The sequence below is a fragment of the Oryctolagus cuniculus genome, chromosome 3, assembly GCF_964237555.1.
Source record: "Oryctolagus cuniculus chromosome 3, mOryCun1.1, whole genome shotgun sequence".
NCBI lineage: Eukaryota > Metazoa > Chordata > Mammalia > Lagomorpha > Leporidae > Oryctolagus > Oryctolagus cuniculus.
The window spans coordinates 85,833,390-85,858,150 of NC_091434.1; the positions used below are offsets into that span (position 1 = coordinate 85,833,390).

Genomic DNA, 24,761 nt, shown 5'->3' on the forward strand with positions numbered 1-24,761 from the left:
CCAGATTGTTCATAGCTTGGGTACACTCTTACCAAGTCAGTGCAAAATGAAATAAGCTTTTCTACATCTGGAATTTTTATTATAGAGCAAAGGTAAATACTATTGGGTAGGATAATAGATGCTTTATGTATTGAAAATTTTTACTTTAAGAACAACAACTTTTGGCTGGTGCCGTGGCTCAGTAGGTTAATCCTCTGCCTGCAGCGCCAGCACACCGGGTTCTAGTCCTGATTCGGGTGCGAGATTCTGTCCCAGTTGCCCTTCTTCCAGGCCAGCTCTCTGCTGTGGCCTGGGAGTGCAGTGGAGGATGGCCCAAATGCTTGGGCCCTGCACTCCATGGGAGACCAGGAAAAGCACCTGGCTCCTGCCTTCGGATCAGCGCAGTGTGCAGGCTGCAGCGCACCAGCCGCAGAGGCCACTGGAGGGTGAACCAACGGCAAAGGAAGACCTTTCTCTGTCTCTCTCTCTCACTGTCCACTCTGTAAAAAAAAAAATAAGAACAACAACTAACAACTTTCAGATATGAAATGTTTCTGGTGTTACAATTTAATTTTAAATATTATTTTAATTGATATTTTGAAACAATGATTCCTTTTAATATTTTCAGTTATCAAATGTTTATAATATATAGATTTTTGTTATTAAATATTAAAATACTTATTGTCTCAACAAATCATGCATTTACTAGTTTATTTTCTTGGTAGAAAACATCTTAGCTGATAATAAACACTGTCAGGAAAATTGCTCACTATTTATTATTATAGCCACTCATTTTTATTTCTGTGAAGTGTTATGAAAAATATAGAATCCTGTAATTTTGGGAATTCCAAAGAAGTTCTTGAGTTCTACTCCTGGAGATTAATATGAATAATCTGCAACACTGAGCCATTCAGCAGAGACATTCTGGGGGCCAAGACCAGGGATCAACATGAAGCCTGGGAAGGTTAAGCCAAGTTCAATTACAGGTTGTCAGGACAGAAGACACCAGGAGCAGAATGGCATGGATACCAGAATTGGAATCCTGAGGACACATCAAAGTCAGGAAACATCAGAGGCAAATGAGAGGGCAGAAAAAGGGGAGTTAAAAAAGAAACTAATGCCAGGGGTCAACATTTTCTGGAATCAAGATTGCTTTAAAATGGCTGGGTATGGATCTCTGCGGTCCTGGAGGAAACAGTTTTCTTTTTTTCTTTTTTTTTTTTTTATTTTAAAGGGAGCAGTCTGTTGTCAAGTGCTGCCTCCTGCAGAGTGTAAGGATTTCAGGATACAAATTTGGTAAATTCATCTTTGGGCAATAGGATAATGGAAAATCATGGCATGAAAGAAGTCTATTTCTGTAATCATAACTTTTCCTATATGGGTTGTGTATGCATCACTCCTTGTCTACTTTCCTCATTTATAAGTAGGAGACCAGGGGGATCAGTGAGATATGGAGGTGAGGGGACAGGTGAAATCTGTGGAAATGGAGATATTCATTAATCTGCAGAGAGAGAGAGAGAAAGAGAGAGAAGCCAAACTTTGCTTTATTTTGCTCTTCCCATAGGAGAAGGAAAGCAAATATTCTTCCTTCAAGTGAAGTGAAAAAATTCCTATAAAATCACATGTTGAAATTGGAGTGCCTGCAAGAAACAAAGATACAAAGATTAACATCCTGGTCCTCATTTAGACTAATGCTAATCTGATCTCTGTGACCATTTGAACAGAAGGAAGAGAGAGGTGGAGAGAAACACTGGGCAGAGAGAAGAGAAGCAGAATGGTTCACAGACTGACACAAACGTGATTTGTTCCTCTGGCTGCTCAAGGTTTGGATGAAGTGGCCAGACTTTCTGCTTGACTGAAGACCTACATAAAAGGATGGAGTGAATGTATCCCACTAAAGGAAGTGAGGATGTGATTGCCCAGGTGGTTGAGCAAGGGCAAGTTTTTCACGGGAGGTATCAGCTGGCATTGGGATGAACTGCAGCCCTGCTACCACAAAGCACCAAACTTGCCTGAAGGGAACACCAGCATTTGCACACTGACGCTCAGAAGCTTTGTGTAATGAAAGTGAGCACAGTTGATTCCAATAGCACATCTAGATTCCTTTCTTGTTAAAGAATATTTCTTTTGGGTAACTGCAACCCATAGGAATTTTATGGTCTTCCATATTATGCTGACCTTTTCTCATTCTTGAAACATTCTACATTTCCTTTTACCTCTGGGCTCTTGTGTATGTTTTTCTGTTTTCCAAGAACTCATTACTTCCTGCTTGATGCTAATTTCTATTGAGTATTTCAAAGTTTCAGTTTAAATGTTGCTTCTTCAAGGTCTTCCTTGAAACCCTAGGTGTTTCATCCTTCTACATGATGTGGTTTATCACCACTCTGAAATTCCTCCTTCTAACAAATACATCTGAGATTTTGTCTTTCTTACTCAAAATGTACTCCATAACTTACCACTGAGTTTACTGGGATACCAATAATCAGTGGATTTTCCTCAACTCAACAAATGAAGTAAAGTGACTCTAGCCATGACATGAAGAATGAGAAAGCTGGACTTATACTAGGAAGAGCAATCAGTTGTTTTCTGTGGGACATTTGCTGTTTGGAAGCATTTACTATGACCTAAGAAAAAGTCAGTTAAGTTTTATCTATAGCCATTTACCTGTAGGCTGTCACCATTTATTAGCATTCACAATATTGATTCTTTTTTTGGCATAGCTCAGGGTTAGGAAAGTGGTTGTGGCTGTACATAGTCAGGTCTTACACAGAGATGGAGCAAATTCTGGTCTGCATGAGGTGGTTTGAAGAATCTATGTCATCACTCATTTAAACGATGCCTACCTCATTGGTACATAGCATGCCTGAATTCCCACAATGAAATGAAACACTCGTTTTAAAGTGAAGGTACTCTAAGAAGAGATGAATTTGAAGGGTGTTGGCGCTAACACAGATCATGAGATAGGTCTCCTTTGGTTGTCTTGTGTTCATATGTCCTCTTTCACTCAATGCCTAGCTGCTCATGCAGTCACATTTAGTGTGGTGAAGAGAAAAGGAGCCCTATGGAGACTATCCACTAGAGAGTCCTCAGCTCTCTTGCTGGGAGAGCGGGAAGGGCATAGTTCATCCTTGATGCCACTATTAGCTTTAGCTAGCCATGATTTCACCTAAAATGGGAGATTTTATTGTAATGAAGCAATTCTTGACTAGGAATTGAAAGACTGAGTCATTTATTTTTAACCTTGGCAGTCATTTAAATTTGAGGTTTGCCCACTTTGAAAATTAAAGGTTGTGCTTTAGTTTGTTTTCAGGTCTTACTATGAGATAAGTATGGACAGTTATTTTCAATAACAGAGAACATGGAAGAAAACTGAAAATTCTAGTGCAATAATTCTACCTACTCATTAGAGGAATGAGAAATATGTAATGTATGAAAATTGAAGAGAACAATTTATCTAGAACTTACCAGAATCTATTAAAGGAGGAATGTCTTGATCATGAATTTTTATTGAATGTCCATATTTTTCTCTGTATGAGCTCGAAGGAAGAGAAAAACACTGAAAAAGATGCTACAAATTGCAAAGTCTTTGGCAGGTAAGGAAAGGGATTGGAGAACAAGATTTCCTTCTTATGAAACACATTTAAGAGAGAAATTCTAGATGACCTTGCCTTTGGCAAAAATCTTCCCAGGTGTTCAAGGTCACACACATGTCTCCAATATATCTATGAATGGATTGATGTGTTACAGTATTTCTATTACTTCCTGAGTGAACCTCATAAACTCCAGGTTCTTTACTTCCATATTATGAGTTGAAAGGGATAAGAAGGATTAAGAAAAAGTGAGATTCCCATTTACTTTTTGTAAAAATTTCAAACCAAGTTTGCTTTTGCCACATATAAAGAAGCATAAGTGAGGGGCTTACTCTTTGTGTGAGAAGTTGCTGCGTGCTGCAGAAATCTGTGGCTGGGCTCTCAAGATGGCCCGTATAAGGCCAGAGGTCCCTTTTCTCCCGAAATTCAAAGGTCTGGATATAGGAGAGAAGCATGCAGGGAAGATTCCCCACAAAAGGTCGGCGCTGGCCCCTCATCTGCGACAGATACCATCACAGGGCAACGGGGGGTCTCAAGATCAGTGGGTTGAATTTCCTGCCTCCCTTTAGGGGCCTTCAAACTTACAAAAATTAATCCTTTTGATTGACTCTGTCTCCTAATCTTGAAGATAAGCTCAGAACATTTACCAGTTCTCAGCACTGCTTACCAGGCCAAGTCTTAGCACCAAATTACAAATTTTGTCATCTGTGACCTTTCCAATCTTCCCTTTTTGCTTGCCCACTTGGTAGCTCAAGTCATCCTCCTCTGCGCTCCGTGGAAACTTATGTCAAAGCATTTGGGATTGTTAGGGATTTAAAGAGATCAAATCATTCAACCTTTTCATTTTCAGAGAAGAAAACTAAGATCTAAAGAGGTTAGATGACTTCCATAAGGACATGCTTTTAAATTCTCTTGGTGGTTTCACTATAAGGCATTGGAGTTATTACTTGTATCAAAGGAGTCGTTAGTTTCACATATAGGTCACAAAAATTTCACCTTGATTCCACTTATTATTTTCATATATCCAAGTATCAATGTAAATGCCTTTTAAGAGAACTTGAATACTTTTAACTATGTTTGTAAATAATCTCTTATCATTCTTTTTAAAAAAAAATTTAGCAAAGATCTTTCATGATGTAAGTTATTGTCTCCTATTTTGAAGATAACTTTATGTTATGAAAATAAAAATTGGCATCCACTTAAAGAGCATAGCACCTAAAAAGAAGGGCTAAGTACAGTTGTCTCTGCAAGACAACATAAATACATATTTAGTGAATCAAATACGGTACAAAGTGAAGACAAATATAGGGTAGAATCAAGTGAAAATAAAAGTTGCTTTCCAGGATAAGCATGGGGCTATCTTTGCCGGGCCAGTATGTAACGATGAATACCTGGCCTAGGAGGTTTGAAGTGTTATAAATCTTGCTCGAGACAGCTATTACCAGACCTCAACAATTTTTGTAATTCTTCTTGATGCAAAATGGATCCCATGAGGCTTCCACTTGCTAAATGAACTCCACCTTTTCTGTGCATTCATTAACATAGGGAATCATGGGAGTAGGCAGCCTTGTGAAATCTTTTATCACCAACAAACTTGCATCACTGTTTTGGGTTTTCTTTCCTTTCATCTTTATTCCTAATACAAAGGTTTTGCTAACTGCCAAATTGCTCTTTTCAAGTTTATTTTGTCAACTTTATCAAAGAGAGTTATGATGGATTTCTAGTATGAGAAAATTGATTGGTAAATGATACACATAAGAATATATGTTTCACAATAAAATATTTTGGTCCTAAAATATTAGTGTAATTTTTATGAACTTACTGTACTATTCTTAGATGTCAAATGTTAATTTTTAAAATAAATATTAAAATATTATCTATAAATAACTGAAATTGTCCCTTAAATAAGATAATGCTAAAGGAAATATTAAATTATTGGCAGAGTATGTGACTCTATAACAATGATTGTTTCATACTAATTTTTATTATTCTCTTTAAAAAATAAAACACCATAATCTATTAGTTAACATTATAACCCCTGAGGCAGGTTTTGTGGGCAGCAGGTTAAGCCTCCACTTGGGATATTGGAGTGCCAATTTAAAAGGCATCACCTCTGCTTCCAACCCAGCTTCTGCCTAATGCGTCCTGGGAAGCACTCAAATTCCTGGGACTTGTAGCACTTGTGGAGAGACCAAGATGCAGTTCCAGGCTCCTGGTTCCCATCTGGTTCAACTCTACTGTTGCAAGCATCTGGGGAGTGAAAGCACCTGGAGATCTCTCTGTATCTCTTTTTCTGTCACTCTGCTTTTCAAGAAAGATGGAAATAAATAAATAAATATTTTAAGAATCAAATATGACCATGTAAGAAATGATAATAAACTGTTAATGATTCATAGATCAACTTCATTTGTCATAAACTCAGAAACAGATAACAAACATTATAAACCCTATTTGAGAATAAGAACATCCCGTTCTCTTAGCTTTGCTGTATTTCCTCTTATTGCATTTTTCTTTCCCAAGCCCATGATTTAGAGCTGCACCCTATAGCAGAACAAGTTCTTCTTGCTGCGCTCACTTCTGTTTTTGCATCCATCGAGTAATCTGATACTTATTTGTGTATTTTCAATTAATTTGAAAATCCAAAATCTGAAATGCTCCTAAACTCCAAATTTTTCAGAGTTGACATGATGGCACAGAGGAAAATGGCATACCAAGAAACATTGTCCCATGAATAAAATTATTAAAAATATTGTATAAAATCACCTTCAGCCAGCCTATGGGAATGTAGTATACATGAAACAAATGAATTTTGTGTTTAGATTTGTGTCCCATCCTCCAAGATGTCTTCTTATCTATATGCAAATATTCCAAAATCCACAAAGAAAAAGTATCTTTAAATCCAAAATATCCTAAGCATTTTGGATAAGGGATATTCAACATGTATTTCTTCTTTATGGAATGGATAATATTTTTTCAAAAAAGTGCATAAAATGAGAAATAAAAGCCATGGACTTTAGATCCACAATCTGTGAGGAAAGAAGCTCTTCTCTTTATCCCTGATATGTGTGGGATAGGTTTGTGCTTCTGATACTTCCATTTCTCTCCCTGAAGTCATCTTCCCCAGTAATGTAGAATGCATGTGGGACCTACTCTAGGCCTAATCCTATGTCTTCTCTGCTACACGTGAGTACTCGAGGTGCTCTACTGACAGTATAGAGAGATAATGCCCTCTGTGCATCCATCATTGAGAACAACAGGAGATGAATCTTCCCTCTGGAAGCTGAGTTAAATGCCAATTCATGGTAAGGAGGGGTCCAAATCTGCACTGCCCCAAACTGAATTCCCTTCCCGAACAGATCCTATTTCTGACTTCAATCTGCTAATCCACCACTCAAAGGCTGATGATTAGGTTCTCAGAAATCTTTGTCCACATGGTAGGCCAAGATGCCAATGTAGACAAAATCAGTGACTTAGGCTGTTTCTGTTTTATGAGGAGAGAGTGGTCCTTTCAGATCATCTTATGTTATAGGTGATATTCAGAACTCTCAATCTGAAGGGAGCTGGGGTAGTTCAAGGGTGGGTTTTGGATTGCTGATAATTGTTTATTGCAGGCTGTGGCATACTCACCTCCTCCCTCTCATGCTGCTTAGGATGTGTGGATGTTGTAGGTTGCGTTTGATTCTTTGCAATGTGTGTTGTGTGCAATGCCTCGAGCCCTTGCAAAGAAAGAAATCTAAGAAATCTCAATAATTATAATTTGTTCCTAGCACCTACTGTATGCAAACTGTCAAGCTAAGGCAAAGTGAATACAGTGTCTCAGCCCTTGTGGGATATTGTAATCTGGAGTGGAGGAATAGACAGGCAAGTTTACAGGCATTTTTTTTTAAAAAAGATTTACTTATCTATTTGAAAGGCAGAGTTATAGAGAGGTAGAGACAGAGAGAGAGAGAGAGAGGTCTTCCATCTGCTGGTTCACTCTCCAGATGGGTGTAATGGCCGGAGCTGTGCCAATCCAAGGCCAGGAGTCAGGAGCTTCTTCCGGGTCTCCCAAGCAGGTGCAGGGGCCCAAGCACTTGGGCCAGCTTTTACTGCTTTCTCAGGCCATGACAGATAGCTGGATCGGAAGTGAAGCAGCCAGGACTGGAACTGGGGTCCACATGGGATGCCGGCACCGCAGGTGGCGGCTTTACCCGCTATGCCACAGCACTGGCCCCTACAGGCATTTCTTGTGCATGTTGAAGGATCCACAGAAGTGATGTACTGCATTGGGAAACACGGACTCTGGCTTCAGACCATTGTGAAAATTCCTTACATAACATGCCTGGGATGTTTTCCTTACATAACATGCCTGGGATCTTAGACAGCTATTTAGCTTGTAGTGCCGCAGTCTCCTCATCAGAGAAACTGCAGTTATAATAGAATCTGTCTCATGGAATCATTGAGAGTGCTAAATAAAATGATTGATGTCAAAATTGTTTTTAAAAACACAATGTCTGCTATGAAACAAACCTTTAAAGCTAAATAAATATTATCTTTCATTATAAAAAACAGTATCATAAGACTATGAAGAAGATAGACCACATGCACCATTGAAAGAGTTAAAAAAATTTATCTCCATAGAGGATTATAATTTAAGGCTGCCTAGAGGTGGCTTTAACTTACACATACTGATAAGTTATTCAGGTTTTACATGTCTGTTCAGTCTGTTATTCAGTGACAAAATATGTACTTACAACGGCAATTAAAGCAACTTAAAGTATCACTGCAATACATCACAGAATACCACTGTAAGGAAACACACTTGCTATATATAATATTAGATGGTTATGATTTTATGAATATTATAATAAGTAAAAAAGAAACACCAGTAAGGTGTAGCACTATTATTTTTAAACACAGATCTCAGAAATCTAAAATTGTGTTATGGAAGGGCTTTCTAAAGATTTTTTAAATAAAGGCAGATGTCTCTCATTGCATGTAAGATTTACATTTGAGTATGCTGATTATTGCATGAGTGGATTTTTTAATATCTTTTAAAAAACACAGTTGAAGCATAGCATTGCTTTTAGTATGGCTTAAACAAAAACTTAAAGTAGTTGTTTTGTGCACAAAGACTGTGTCCAGGCTAAAAGCACAGGACAGAATTTTGGGGTGCCAATGCATCTTTTTTTTCCCCTTAAAGTTCACTCAAGTATTTTAAAAGGGAAGTCAGGGAGTCATGCAGACTCTATCACTGCAAGAATTACTAGTGATAGGAGACACTGCAAGAAGCAGGTTTGTTTTAGGTTATGGTTGAAGCAGAAGAACTCACCTTTCTCAGAAATTAATGGAGGCTTTCCATCTTGCTGGCATTGCTACTTTATCATTCATGTGACTAAACAGACAATCAATTTAGTGGCAATGTATGGGAATGAAGGGAAAGAACAAATAAGCTATGAATGATGAGAATAGAAAAATCAAAACCCCTCCCTTATTCTTTTTTAATGGCTAACACCAACAGGGACAAGACCAGTAAAAGGAGGTTAATGAATTGCAAAGATCCTTTAGAAAGTGATTGACTGGTATTGAAGCACAGTCAAATCAGTCATAAATATTTACTTTTATTAGCAACAGTGGGTTGCCTGTTATTTTCAATTGATTTTTAAAGCTGGCAAAAATCTACCACGGTGGCTATTATCAAACGTTCCCAATTTTGTCAATATTTTCCTGCTCTAAACAATTCCAGAACACAGACAAAACCTCATAACCCCGATTTCCAGTGTATTTTTTTCCAGTACAATTTCCAAATGATTACAAATGACAAGTTAAAGTCAGGTTCTCTATGTCATTAAGTATAATTATAATCTTCGAATTTTGACATTTGTTCAAATGGGTAGAATGGCAGCGATTGTGGGATTAATGTGTTTGATCCTCCATATTCAACTAGCATTGAGTTGCTAACCTGCAGTTGTATTATTTGTTTTACCAAGTGAGAAAGAGCCATAATAGAGACCTCTACTCTTTTTTTTTTTTTAATTTATAGTTGGTGTAGCAGTGACTAGAACTATAAGAGTTAACAGGGCAACATTGTTTCTGTTTTTGAACAGTGTGCAATATTGCTATTTATGTCATTGAATAAAATGCTGCTTTATTTTGGCAAACTCCAATTCAATATAAGAACGTTTTCCTGAATCTTGCTGTCTAGACCATCAAAAAGATGGAAATCGCTTTTAGCACAGCGTTTGTAACATTAAGACCCAATAATTCAATTCAAAGGAACATAACAAAAGGAATTTCCTACAGATAACAACAAAGAGTTAACATTTCCCAGGGCAGACAAGTTTCCAATTCAATTAGTTTTAATGAACCTTCTGCTCACTGGTTACTGAACTAGAAAGAACAGCAATAAATGCCCAGAGGAAAGAGAGAGAGGATATTAAAGGAGGGTTAGTGTATAGTATATAAATTTCCAAGTTGGCTAAAAGAGTAGTCTTGATATAGTTTTGGGAGCTAAAGCTACAGAATCAGATCTGTCTTCTGAGTTCAGTGTGCAGGAGCAGCAAATCCCGGGCAGTTGTTCTCTGTGATGAAGCAAACACACCAGTCCACACCTCTGGGCTGATCATACAGTAGATAATACAATAATACCGTTCCTTCAAAGGGATGAACATATTCCATAAGGACAACATAAAATTAATTCTTTTCTTATAATCAGCAAAATAGTTTGTTGTTTTATGTATGTATAAATGCATATATATGTAAAAATATGCATGTGTCTCTTCCAATGTATTTTGTTCAGAAATTTAGATAGACTTTTTTAGTTTGCCTATAAGAGGATTATATATTTACTCACACAATGAACAGCATAGATATAAAATTGTGAAAGCAAAAAGCTGCTGCACACACAATTTCCTATTTGCGATCCAGAGAATGAGTTTTACCCTAAGAATTTAATGGATTTCATATTTTTATTTGACTCTGATGGTCACCTTAAACCTGTACTATAGCATGGCAAACTTATATTTCCAGGAGCAAGCTGCAAGTCAGACTGTGGTTAAACATGACTACCCTCACAGATATGATTGTATAAATATACAAATCCACTCCAGTTAAATATTTGAAATAAATAATAGAGTCCAGCAAGAGCCTCTGAATCTATTATTGTTTCAAGTCAGCTTTGCCAGGTATTTTTCCATTGCTGGAAGTTCATAAAAATTTTTTCATACCAGTTACACTCTCATTATGTTGCACTATTCTTTTCTTATGGTTGCATCCTCATTTCCATCAATGTTTTTCAAGTCTTTTTCTGAACATTGACTATGCAAAGTTCTAAATGCATGGTAATAGAACTCTCTAACTCTGTATTGTGTGAGGAAACTACTTATTCCCAGAGGTGCCCATGTTTTCCCCCATGCAAGGGTTAAAAGAAAACAAAAGTGCTCTACAAGTGACCTGCATCTTGGCATCATGCAGCTAGTTTCATAAGAATCATACTTGAGGATATGGTTGCAAATTTGATCAGCAGCTAGAGCATTTCAAATGATGCTTATTTTCCCTTGCAGATGCATTTCTGTGGCTGAATTTCAAGAGAAGCTCGTGCTTGTGGACGGCTGCTTTGTCAGTGAACACTGGATTTTGAAAATATAGAACCTGAGTTGGTTTTGAGAGAAAAACGTTTTCAAATTCATAATCACATGTTTAGCCATCACCACAGCAAAATTTGGATGGTAGTGAAATGGAACCAAATCAAAAGCCAAGATTTAGTTTAATCACACACTGTCTCTCTTCAAGCACCTTCAGAGAAGATCAGCAAATAATTAACAACATTGAAAAAGGTCAACTTCTATCTGAAATTCCACAGAATCTATGTGCCCTGTTGTCCGTTACTCAATGATCTTTTGTTTTTAGTACTATATTTTTTACATGGAGAGAAAATGCCCACTCATTTCACAGTTTCTAAGAGATGATTGCTTTAAGCAGGTAGAAATGATAAAGAATAGGAAATGAAACGAAATATAAAGCACTAGTTTCTCGTATAAATCTTTCTATTATCTCTGTTCTAGCCATATAGAAAATGATTATAAATAATCCTACAGCACAAAAGTGATCCCTCTCTAGTTAAAAAAATACAATGGGATAGGGTTAACCTCTTTGAAAATATCAATATTCGTGGGTTGAGTGTAAACGTTTATTTCCAATTCAGACAAATGTTTTATTTTGTCTTAAATTCATTTGAAGTTCCTCTGTGCATATGTGGTTGATTGGAGATTTAGAGTTTCTGAAAGGAAAGGGTTGAGGAATATGAAATTTACATTTGTGTTTCTGATAGCAGCAAAGGAAACAAATCTTTAGGGAGAGGGGACATTGTTTATCAAATGGTAACTGAAATATAATGTGTGATTATGAACACCTTACTTACATGTGAGGATACCTCAAGGTAGTGGAAAAAGAGCATATTGTTGAATGGTAAAACAAAATCAGAGAAACTCCTCCCACAGAACAATAGAGATTTATGAGTAGGCAGAGGTAGTCATAAGAGGAAACAATATCTTAGTTGAAGGCATTTAATTGCCAAAAGAGAGCACAAGTGTGCAATACACGAAAGACCTCTGATGCCCAGCAAAAGAAACTCTAGAACTTTGCCTCTAAGGTATTACAAGAACTTTGTCAAGTTGCACATGAGAAAATAGAGCCCATAGCCATATAGTAAGCAAAAAAATTCTGTTTGAGTATTGACATGACAGTTTTTGAAAGTTCAAGCAGAAAACCAATTATAATGAGCACTGGAAAGCCCGGAGCCCTGCTGTTCAATAAATAAAAAGTACAACAAACTATTTTCCAAAAAGGTTCTAGAGAGTTTCTTCTTGTCCCACTACTTACAATCTGATTACATAAATAGTCTCTATTTGCTGTTGAATTGCCAGGCAGCTGTATTAAAGTACAAATCAAATCAAGTCAGGATTAGAAAGTAAAAGAGCATGGTTTAAAGTAATCTATCCCCCAGGAACTGTGCTCAGATTCATCAAACAGAGCTTAAAGTACAGTATATCTTATACCCTCGTGTTTCCATGCTGCATTGCTGCAAAACCAGTTATTATTTTTGATATCCAGAGAATGTTGCTTGTTGCTGAAGAAGGCTCACTTGCTTATTTAAAGGTACTATATGTATGTGCCACTTATTTATTACTTCTTTTGGTTAAGATTCATGGGAAAGACATAAGTACTAAAAACTAGTAGGCTTTTTATTGATCATACTCTATCTGTCTCAAATGTGAATTGTCATGAATATTTCTTATAGATAGAAGAATGACTAATTTATTCCAGATTTTGGTAATGCACATATGTGATAATATTAAAGAAAAGCCTGGCATCTTTAGATGCTATTGGCAAGTAAAGTATTATGTACACCTGCCCTTGCAAATCCTGTTCCATTTCATTATTACTGAAAGAGAAAGCAATTTAGTCATTTCAACCTGTAATTGTTTTTGATGGAAAGCTCCATATGTAATTGCCAATGTACTCATCCTAGCCTCCTTTTTTTGATATTTACAAAATTTATGTCAACTTAATGTAGAATAAGCATAATGCAATAGTTACGTACAGTTATATTAATGATCATTTTCTTCTATCATCTTTTAGAGCAAACATATTTAAAACTACAAAAATAAGCTTATATCTCATTGCACTCCTTATATTTATATAATAGCTAAATATCTGTTCAGAGACATTATAGTGGCTTCAGTTATCATATTCCTCATTTATCTCCAAAGGGCATGAATGCAGCCTGTGAAGTTAGGTAGATATTGATTTATAATGATAAATATATGTTTTATCTGTAACATGGAGGAGAAAACATGCTACAGTGTTATTTCTGTGTGCTGAATGGCTTCAAGAAAAACAGGTAATATGTGTTTTAACCAGACAGGTCACCGATCATTTTTCTTCCCACATCCCTAAGCTAGGAGAGAAAAAGTCGACGGTTGCCATTAGTTAACATTTCTCATGTAAGTAGCTCTACTTGTAAGCTATGCCACATTAAAATGACTGTTCAACGTCGTGATTGTGCACCAGGATATTTGAAATGCTGGCACCTCTCCATTGCAATCCAAAGCTTTTCAGACCAATTTAAAGTTTAGTTACCTGCACTTTGCTAACCTAATCACTACTACTGACACGATCACCTGTAGTGCAATGTAGCCAGGTGATTTGGGCAGATACTGGAGAAGGCCTGCATTCATGCAGGACACTTGGAGCTTCCTCTATATGGGAACAGAGAATCCAGACTGTTTTTTTTTTTTTTTTAAGTGAGGAGGCTTAATAACCTTCCCTTCATCATCCTCTTCCAGAATTATCATGAAAAGGTCAAAACTGGAATTTGCTATTTATAGCCCTTCTGCACCACATATTATGAGTAAGGACTTTGCAAATTTACCAGGGAGGTAAGAGGAGCCCAAGAACCACCCCCCCTCCGACAAGGTACTTGTGGGAATGATGTGTGTTCATATAGATATTTACATAGAGAATCAGGGGAGATGTTGCTTCTAAGAAACTGGCTGGCAAATTGGCCTGGCTCTGTGTTTGAAACAAACAATTTTTGAAAATCTTTTAATGAAATATTGATTTTATCAAGCACATCAAACTAAAGGCAAATGTACCATGGTGGCATGATTAAAAAATAACAATATATCACAGATAAACTAAGATAAATGAGTTAAGTGCTCAGTTTGCAGTGCAAATTGAAACCATATATCACAACCTTTCATTATATTACATTACTGCTGGAACATGGAAGTTGATTGAATGGTAATATCAAATTAGTAAGGTATCAAATTACTCTGCTTCAGTAGCCAGTGGAGATGGGGACTAAAAGGGATTATTTCTATGACAAAAGTTTGTTAAAATATTTTCAAGTGAATGTGACTGACAACCAGGAAGCCTGTGGCACCCTGAAATTGCCCTTCCTAGATCTCACATGAAGAAATGAAGGGATCTGTATTAATTTTAAACCTCCCTTTGATTGGGTGAACCTGTCTCCGTTTTGTATGACATTGTTGCCACAGGTCATTGCCTGGTGCGGTGTACCATGAAACAAACAAATAGAAAAAGGCACCTTCTGGCACTTGAAGTCTCACTGCCATCTGACTACTACCCTAGTGGTTCAGAATGATGAAAAGCAGAGACTTGGAGAAATCTTCCTATGGTTAGATTGGGAAAAATGAGCATGATGATCACATGTACTGGGAAGGGCAGCAGAGACAGCCGAAGTCATCTCAGAACTCAAGAGAAAAGGATAAGACAAGAGGTCACAATTATATTCTAGTATCACACTCCCTTTCACAGAGATCTGATATATTCAGTTTGTTCTTGTATGGTGCTTAGGGAAGTTCTAATTAAGGGAAGAAAGAATTTTGACACATGTGAAGCAGAGATCAATATTTAGCACTATAATCAGCAATTCCTGATGGTTTGACAATGTCACTATACACATTGTAACTATCCATTATTCTCCCCGAGAGGAGAGCTAGGCAGAGGCTAACAGGCTTACGGCAAGCTATCATGAATCACATGAAGCAGTGTCTCATTCGCTTCTATTTGTCTTGCTTTTCATCTTCATTCATCCTTATAAAGAAGCCCATGCTGCCACCAACCCTGAAACACCACTGTACCTCTGAACTGCAGCAACCAAAAGCACAAACAGTTTATAATAATGTACACTGTATAAAATGCAATAGCTATGTGACAGAGAAATGAAAGAAAGAAGAAAGGAGGAAGTAGTGGCTGTTTACTCTTTGTAGACACACATGATAGGCTCCCTTCACGTTGAAATCTAAAGGGACTCTGTCAGCTATTAGAAGAATATTAATTCAAACACTCTGGGGGAAGTGTGTTTATAGTAAATTACAGGTTTAGAATATATTGATCTCATTTTCATTCAGACTAAACAGCATCTGTCCTGTCACAAAGAAATTCCCTCCACCTCAGAGCCGAACCAAACTCTGATTTTGATTGTGGCCACAGAGGTGGGATTGTAATATGACATCACAGTCACTGGCCATGTGCCTTTAAAGGTGCATGTCAGTGATGGGGTTCTGTGTTCAGGTTTCCATCCTGCCAGAGATTTCCCGAACTGGATATCTTCCTTTATGCTAAAGGGATATAAAAAGTTTCAATTAAAAGGCATCACCACACTTAATCTGGGTTAAGAAGCATGTTTGTTATGTAGTCTGCCTGGACATAGTTTTGCTTCTAATTTTAAATCTTAGCAGTAAGTGGTTTTAATATTTCATTTTAATATCTTAGTAGTACATGGTCATTTAAGTGTGTTTTAATGGCAATTCAAAATAAAATACAAATTCACGTGAGTTTTCATAAAATGCATTTTTTCTCCTTTTATCAAAGCATAAAGTTATTCTCCATTCACTTGAGAATGTTAAAAAATCTACTAGATCTAGTGAATTCTGAAACATTAATTGTCCAAAAAGTCACTTTGTGATTCATTTTATTTACTTTTGCACATTAGATTCTGATTGGGGAGCATGTACCTGGATAACTTAAAGAAATAAACACCCTGTAAAACGTGATGGAATAATTTGACTTCAATTTACATAGAGAACATTATTTCCAACATTTCTCATAACATTCACGGCTGTGCTGCATGCCTCGTGTGACTGTAGGTGGAAGTGAAAGACCTGGTGTCTTGCCTTTCAAGCTGTCAGCTGATCCTCACTGCTCTATTCCTGTTTAAGTGAGATGCTGACACAGGCTCACACACTGACTATCCCAAGTAGCACTAATTAAGGGCTGTCCAACTGTGCTCTCTGTTGAGCAGTTTGCTCCGGTGGGTGACAGGAAACAGCCTGCGCTCTGTCTGCAGAATGACATAACAAAGACGGTTTTTTTTTTTTTTTTTTTTTTTTTTTTTTTTTTTTTTTTTTTAAAGAACACAGATCTGGCGGGCTGGATAAAAAGATCTAAGAGAGATCTAACTTGCCTATTTGTTGCTATGAATATATAATTTTAGATTAGGAAAACTTGCAAAGTCACTGTTAGATTAATAATAATTATATGTGAAGAATGTGCATTAATGAGTATCTTGGGGACCAGATATTCCACTTACTCAAAAGATTATCAGTCAATCTCTCTTAAAAATGGTGGCCAAATGTTGTTATTATATAATGGTAGTATTTGTAACTGGCAGAATTTAACTTAAAAAACAAATACTTGAAGGGAATGTTTCCCTTGGATCCCACTAAATGGCCAGGTTGATTAAGAAAATGTTATTAAAAAACAAAACAAAAACAGCAACAAAAATAGAAATAAAAAACCAAACTTTCCACACATTACAAGCTAGAGCAGCATTAACCTTAAGTTCCATCTTTGCATTTATTTTTCTTAAAATTCCAGTGAATTTCATTCTGAATATTAGTTTTTCTCTCTACTTCCTCTTAAATTAACCTCAACAGGGTGTTGAGAAACATGTATAAAAATTAGCCAGATATTTCCCATGGCATTATATCATTGCATGGCATATAACAGATCAGTGTGGATAAACGACTGAAACTGAAAGGGAAAAAACACCAGAGCGAATTCTCAATGTATTCTTCTGCATTCTAATGAGGACATCATCACCATCCTCGTCATCTACGAGAAGGCATGGGACTTGGAGACAAAACCAGAATGCAGAGTCAATTTCTTGACAGCACTAAGCGATAACGCCTCCTGGCTGCTGCCTTGTGCTTGAGAAATTGGCTTGCCTACTACTGTCCTCTTACAATGGTTTCATTTAATTGTAATCCAAAGATCAAAGGTCTGTAACTCTTTAACCAAATTCCAATGTCTGCCAAATTCAATAGCTGTCATTCGTATAGAAAAAGGCAGTGTAATATGTGTGTCCTAATCTAATTTTATAGAAAAAGACACAATTTACATACTGTTTATTTAGTTAAGTCCCTAAAATCAATACCTTTGTCTGTACCTCTTTTGTTTAAAATACATCATGACATGGCAAACGGCCATATAAATGAATTTTTCCAAACCACACGCATTGTTAATGTTTCTCTATTGCACATTCAAAAGAGAATAGTTGAAATCATAGCATTTTATGGATCAACCTAAATGTATTTTAATATTAGATTACTAAAGAATGTTAAGTTTTACATTTCTAAAATTATAAATTTCATTTGGAAAGGTCAGTCATTTTCCTGAACCATATTTACCAACAGGAGGACATACTTCAACCATGGAAATAAAAGGAACAGTGATTGTGTTTAATATAAGAGAAAGTAATGCTTGAAGATGTATCTCTGTGACAAATAAACAACGAGCTTCTGAAGAAGTTTCTGGATGGAATAGCACTATCCTCCAGGAGGTTAAAAAAATTACCCAGTAAAGGTCGGTAAGAAACAAATCCACTCAAATAGTTGTAGATTCATCCTCGATTCATTACACCTAAGGAAGAATAGCATGGTTTTGCTTTTACAGTTGCAGACAACTCTACTGATAATCTGGTGGTCATGGCAGTATTTGTTTGAAATGTGAAGTGAACTATCTTTAGAACAATTTTTTTCCATCTCTAAGAATAGCTATTTATGAGTTAATTTTGCATTTTTAATGACACGTGGCTTTTATATTTTGATTAGCTCTTTAGAAGAATTTCCTCCCTTCATTGTCTCTGGTACATAACCATAATTAGCAGGATTAAGCAGGATGGATCTAAGTGACACATGCACTTTGGTTAGGCTAGTGATCACCTGACAGAGAATATTCAAATATATGTATGTGAAGATCCACACAGTTACCTCATCAGTAAAACCTAATAATATTTTTGGTGTTTAAAAAATCTAAAATTTGATGTTATTCCACTGCAATTCATCAGCTAAAAAGGACCAATGTTTTTGTACGTTTTTTCTTTTCTTATGAGACTCCATCTTTTTTTTTTTTTTTTTTTTTTGACAGGCAGAGTGGACAGTGAGAGAGAGAGACAGAGAAAAAGGTCTTCCTTTTGCCGTTGGTTCACCCCGCAATGGCCGTTGCGGCCAGCGCATTGCGGCCGGCACACCATGCTGATCCGAAGCCAGGAGCCAGGTGCTTCTCCTGGTCTCCCATGCGGGTGCAGGACCCAAGCACTTGGGCCATCCTCCACTGCACTCCCGGGCCACAGCAGAGAGCTGGCCTGGAAGAGGGGCAACCGGGACAGAATCCGGCGCCCTGACCGGGACTAGAACCTGGTGTGCCGGCGCCGCAAGGCGGAGGATTAGCCTAGTGAGCCACGGTGCCGGGAAACTCCATCTTTTAATATATAAAATCAAAGCCATGTGTCTTCCAAATGAGGACAATTATATATCCCAAGTACCCCAATTCTTTTCTCATGAGAGGCAGGGGATATGGCAATTATCTTTAAGTGTTGCTTATTTTGTTATGGGGGAGAGAGAGAAACAGAAAGAAGGAGAGAGATGGGGGGGGGGGGTAGAAGAGACAGAGGGAGAGAGAAAGAGAGAGAGAGATCTTATATCCTTTCGTTCACTCTTCAAATGCCACGTGGGTGACAGGGACCCAAGTGCCAGGACTGTCACCTGTTGCTTCCCATGGTGTACATTAGTAGGACTTGAGCCTGGGCACTCTGATGACATGATGCAAATAGCTGAATCTGCATTGAGTACACACACTGGATGTTTTAATTTATACTTCAGATTTTTATTTTCATTTTTAAATTTTAATTTTAATTAATTTTTTTAACAGATTCAACGTGCTTTGTAGATACAATTCTAAAAACGTAGTGATATTTTCTTCCTCAATTGCATTACTTCGTACTTAACCTTGATAAAACTGTTATTCTACCTCATTCATTCTTACAGACTATATCCTTAATATATTCTAGACATCTCATCTTGTTGCTTTAGGTACTCTTTGGCACTCTGTGAGCTAGTCTGGACATCGGAAAATCTTCCATCCTCTGATAGAGAAAATTCTTTTGGAAATTCTGTGGTTTAAAGTAAGAAAGTTTGCTTGTGAACTTAAGACTATAAATCATTTTTTAAACTTTTATTTAATGAATATAAATTTCCAAAGTACAGCTTATGGATTACAATGGCTTCCCCCCATAACGTCCCTCCCACCCACAACCCTCCCCTTTCCCACTCCCTCTCCCCTTCCATTCACATCAAGATTCATTTTCGATTCTCTTTATATACAGAAGATCAGTTTAGCATACATTAAGTAAAGATTTTAACGGTTTGCTCCCACACAGAAACATAAAGTGAAAAATACTGTTTGAGTACTAGTTATAGCATTAAATCTCAATGTACAGCACACTAAGGACAGAGATCCTACATGAGGAGTAAGTGCACAGTGACTCCTGTTGTTGACTTAACAAATTGACACTCTTGTTTATGGCCTCAGTAATCACCCTAAGTTCTTGTCATGAGTTGCCAAGGCTATGGAAGCCCCCTGAGTCATTCAAGGATAGTGTGCTAGTATCATGGAACTGTCCCTCAATTTTGATTTATCTTGATTTGTACACATATACATTGTTTAAAGCCTTATTCTAGGGAATCTACACAGGAACAAAGCTGAAAAAGGGGGTAGTTCTTGACCTCTTGGTTTCTGAATTCTAGTGCATGATAAACAAAAGTGCATCTGAAACAAGGGAGATGATGAAAATGCAGATTGTGTGATTTATTAACAAAATCCTTTCCTTGGCTGTGCATTTCTTCATGACTCACATTGAGTTCTATTTTTCACGTCCGGGAACATGAATAGCTAATGTCTTCTTCAGCTGCGCCGATCCAAAGCCAGGAGCCAGGTGCTTCCTCCTAGTCTCCCATGCGGGTGCAGGGCCCAAGCACTTGGGCCATCCTCCACTGCCTTCCCGGGCCACAGCAGAGAGCTGGACTGGAAGAGGAGCAACCGGAACAGAATCCGGCACCCCAACCGGGACTAGAACCCCGGGGTCCTGCCGCCGCAGGCGGAGGATTAGCCTAGTGAACCATGGCACCAGCCTAAGCTGATCATTTTAAATTGAGCATTAATACGTGATAGATATTCACTTTATGGGTAAAGAAAGAATTTGATAATGTAACTACTTACTCCAAGGTTACAGATGCAGTAAGTGCTGGACTGAGCCCTAAACCCAGGTTCGTCTGATCTTAATCAGTGTACCCTTTCCTTTATGCTAGCATTCAGAAGGATGTGTTTTGGGAGGCCTGATAAGTGAAGTAAATGTGCAAAGTACTCCATCTAAACAATGGGCAGGGGCAAGGATTGTGGTAACTTGCAGAACTCTGGGTAGAGATGTTTGGTTTCAGAAACTTAAAAAAATTTCCACGCTGACACAGATAATAAAATTCAAACAGCAATGACAGTGGCAGCAGTGAGAGCCAAAAGCAGTTGTGAGAGCTGTTCTCTGCACTTGAGGTGTCCCTCGCTTTATTTCAATGAGTGCTATGCATTATACATCTTCTTTCAGGAATGGATAGATGGAGGAAATACTGTATTTCAATAGTATTTCCTTTTGCTTGCTATACAATGTTTGATGTGAAATACAGTTGGAAAGAAGAGGGAAAAATATGGCTTGAGTCATATGATGCATGTGGGTGTACAAATGACAGAAGTGACAAGTTGGGGAAAAAGATTACTTTAGCGATCCCTTTGTGTTTTTGATTTTAGCTTGGATATTACTTCCTCCTAGAAATATTCCTTGATGCTGGTATGTTTGTATACTTCTGTAGAACTTTGGACCTCCCTCTTATACAATGTCAGACTCGAGTCAATTGCCTATGTATTTGCTGCACTTCACCTCTTACGATCAGCTTTGTGTAGGTATGAACTGGGTTCAGCTTTCTCATTGGTATATTTTTAATATTTTTATGGTATCTCCTACAGTATTGATGCTCAATAAATTTCTTAAAAGATTTATTTTTATTTGATAGGTAGATTTACAGAGAGGCAGAGGCAGAAACACACACACACACACAGAGAGAGAGAGGTCTTCCATCTGCTGGTTCACTCCTCAAATGGCTGCAATGGCCAGAGATAGACCAATCTGAAGCCAGGATCCAGGAGTTTCTTCCGGATCTTTCACACAGGTGCAGGGGCCCACAGGTTTGAGTCATCTTCTACTGCTCCCTTAGGCCATAGCAGAGAGCTGGATCAGAAGTGGAGCAGCCGGAACTTGAACCAGTATCCATAAGGGATGATGGCATTGAAGGGACAGCTTTACCTGCTATACCATAGCGTCAGCCCTTCAGTAAATATTTGCTGGACAAGTGAAGGAATAAGGAAATCAAGTGCTGTATTTTTTCTCCCTGCACATTTAATTATATTTCTTCAGAAAATACTTTTCTTTTATGACTCCCAGTCATAGAAATGAGAAACTTGTGAAGTTTTTATATTTTGCTTATTTTATTAAATAGGTATTATTTTTAAAGAGTTATTTATTTGAAAGTCCAAGTTACACAAGGAAAGAAGGAGAGGTAGAAAGAGAGAGAAATGGCTGGCACCGCAGCTCACTAGGCTAATCCTCCTGTGGCACCGCCATCCTGGTTCTAGTCCCGGTTCGGGTGCCAGATTCTGTCCTGGTTGCTCCTCTTCCAGTCTAGCTCTCTGCTGTGGCCGGGGAAGGCAGTGGAGGATGGCCCAAGTGCTTGGGCTCTGCACCCGCATGAGAGGCCAGGAGGAAGCACCTGGCTCCTGGCTTTGGATTGGCTTTAGCAGCCATTTGGGTGGTGAACCAATGGAAAAGGAAGACCTTTCTCTCTGTCTCTCTCTTTCTCTCTCACTGTCTAACTAAAAAAAAGAGAGAGAGAGAGAGAGAGAGAGAGAGGTCTTCCATCCGTTGGTTCACTCCCCAATTGGCTGCAACAGCCAGAGCTGCACAGATCTGAAGAGCCAGGAGCCAGGAGCTTCCTCTGGGTCTCCCACATCAATGCAGGGACCTAAGGACTTAGACCATCTTCTACTGTTTTCCTAGGCTATAGTAGAGAGCTGGATCGGAAGTGGAGAAACCGGGACTGGAGCTGGGGCCCGTATAGGATGCCGGCACTGCAGGTGGTGGCTTTACCCCCTATGCCACAGTACCAGCCCCTAAATATGTCTTTAACTATTTTGAATTCATTCTATGTCAGGTACTAGATATTTGTCTATCAACGTTTGCTCAGGACAACAGGAAGCACTCTAGCTCCTTCAAATAGAAAGGGTTTAATTCAGGAGTATAAAATCAGTTGAAAGAACTGGGGCTGTGGTTGACGTCATGGAGCGTGTTTCAAGAATTCAAGAAATCAAAAATCTGCAGGAATTGCAGATAGATGCTGCCAATGGACTCAGTTGCCTTCAGCATGAATGGGGGTGAGTGGTAGGAGAAATCCCTGAAGCCACAGCAAAATCCTCAGTACTGGCTCGTAATTGCTAGAAAGATAATATGGTTAGATTCTCTCCTGTCTTCCAATTTCATGTGAAAGCCCCTCTTAGACAAGAGTATATCAGTTTCTTCTTACTGTTCTAACAGATTACCACAAATCGAACGGTGTAAAATAATTCCCTTGTTCTCTTGTAGTTCAGGAAGCTAGAAGTCTAGCCTGAATTCTCTGGCCCCGGAGACTCAAGGGGCGAAGGACAAACCCATTTCCTTTCTTTCCAGCTTCTGGAGTAGATCCTCATCCTTTTCTTCAGCCTTGCATCATGTCACCGTCTTCCTTTGGCTGTTTGTGTCATCGCACTGATTTCTTCTCACTCCCTCTTCTAAGGATGTGTATGTTTACATTTAGGGTCAGTTTGTATACAATCTAGAATAATGCTTGTACCTCAATATTCTTAATTTAACAACCTGTGAAAATCTCCTTTGTCATTAAGTAACAGTTACAGGATCCAGAGATAAGGAGTTGGGTATTTGAGAGGGGAAATGGGTGGATACTCTTCAGTCTATCATAAAGGGAAAAGATCTAATTTAAACCTTACTGGCAAATTGAAGTTCCCTTGGTTTAGTACAACAACAGAGGTGAGAGCACACAAGGAGGTGAAAATGAATGCTAATTATGTGGCGATCAATATCTAGCACAGAGTTCAGTGAGAGTAAGTTGATAATAAAGTTAATGGGTTTTGATCTTTGGGCATTAATAGAAGATACATGTCTTGAACATAGGAGGCTATGTTTCTGTTTTAATCTGTGTTGGCTGGATCACATAGAGAACACTGGGTTTAATTCTTTTAGAGATGTTAATTTTCTCTTGAGTAATTCTAAACTGGATTGGAAGTAAGCAGGTTTAAATCTAAACTTATGAAAGACTTTTAAACTGTCAGGGTTGTTTTGTAATGGAATGTAGTGCCTACAGAAATAATGACAAAGACATTGAAAGACATGTAATTTGAAGGCATGATACAGTCTATGAAATCCCTAACACTATCTATGCCTCTTTCATGTAATGATTATGTAATTATAATTAAGAAAATTTGGGCTTTATTTAGTCTTTTGGATTTATCATTTCTGGGGCTTATGAGTTCTTTATATTTATTATTTACTAAGGTAAGTGAAATTTATTTTGTTTAGCTATAAATTTAATGGGCTGCTGATTCCATGGATATCCCTTGTCCTGTTAGTTTTGAATTGTGCAATGGTCATTACTATCAATAATCATTCAGATTAGAGCGGTTCTTCTCTTATGTTACATTATTTCAGCAAACCGTATAGTTTATACTATTAACTCTCTATTTTCTCTTTTATACTTTTTTGAGTTATTTGGTTTTGCTATTGCACATTTTCAGTGATCAATTATCCAGGAAAAAGTGTGCATTTCTTTTAGCTTCAATTCTCCTTTAGTTTTGTCCTCCTCTAATTCAATTTGTGTTTTTATTGGTCCTGGAAATCAGAATGATTCCACTACATCATTCTTGAGGGGGAAAAGATATTGTTTATGTGTAACTATTTAAATGTTTATGTTTTGGTATTTCCTGATGTCTAATGACTGTTGGACAAGATATAGAATAATGAATATCAGGTTGAAACTACAGAAAAAGACACCATGCTAGGATCTTTTTGGGAAAATGCTTGTAAGGTGTGGTACAAAAGAAAAACTGATGCCTTGATTTGGCTATAGAGTTGTGAAATTTTGCTGTATTATACATTAGCATTATAGCACTTTGAAGATAAAGCAAATTTCCCCCAATCTTTCCCTCCTTCTAGTCCTTCAGATTTCTATGTGCATCCTAAGTACGGAGTTTAAC

General features: G+C 37.7%; 1 pseudogene; it reads left to right on the top strand.

Moving 5' to 3' along the window:
• The window catches only part of LOC100355540 (angiogenic factor with G patch and FHA domains 1 pseudogene), a 174,231-nt pseudogene that overhangs the window by 142,917 nt on the left and 6,553 nt on the right, over positions 1-24,761 (top strand).